This window comes from Carassius gibelio, chromosome B22, assembly GCF_023724105.1.
Source record: "Carassius gibelio isolate Cgi1373 ecotype wild population from Czech Republic chromosome B22, carGib1.2-hapl.c, whole genome shotgun sequence".
Classification (NCBI taxonomy): domain Eukaryota; kingdom Metazoa; phylum Chordata; class Actinopteri; order Cypriniformes; family Cyprinidae; genus Carassius; species Carassius gibelio.
The window spans coordinates 13,893,342-13,894,009 of NC_068417.1; positions in this window are offsets into that span (position 1 = coordinate 13,893,342).

Sequence of the window (668 nt, forward strand, 5' to 3'; positions counted from 1 at the left end):
TCATTGTGTAGCGTCTTTACAAGTAAGGTATGCATGCCTCCTCTTTCATACTTGTTGAATTTATGCAGATCAAGGTCTGTATATTTAAATCTGGTTTTATTTTGATATTTCAGTTTATTTCGAAACACAACTAAATTAACTTAAATGATATTTAATATGTTAATGTGATGAATGCCAATAAAAAACATGTTTGATTCTCTCATAGTGACTGGAATTTGTGAGTTTTTCATGAAAGGATTGAGTTTGTGTACAACTATGTGCAGTTTCCCTGTACGTTCAGATGTGTGATGTAAAAGTAATATTAAATGCTATCTACTTCGTGTTATCGGTTGATGGTTCTGATCTTGCAAAGGTAAATTCCTGGTTTGGACACTAGATAGAGCTTTAACATAACATGCATACAGCTTGTAGGCTATAGGTACTATTTATGAATTATTACCAGTCAGTTATAAAGGGCATAATGTGTGGGATGCTTTTCCAATGCTTTTTAATGTGTGAGATGCACAGTTTTCTATCTGCTGAAGTGGTGAACATTTTAATGTATGCACAGGCCTATAGAGTAAGCAAAAACACATTTCAAGCATAATTTATGTGGAAATATGACCATGCCTCTAGTGGTCAATGCTGTAACAGTTTCACTTTTGAGGGTGTTTACATCTAGCTCATGC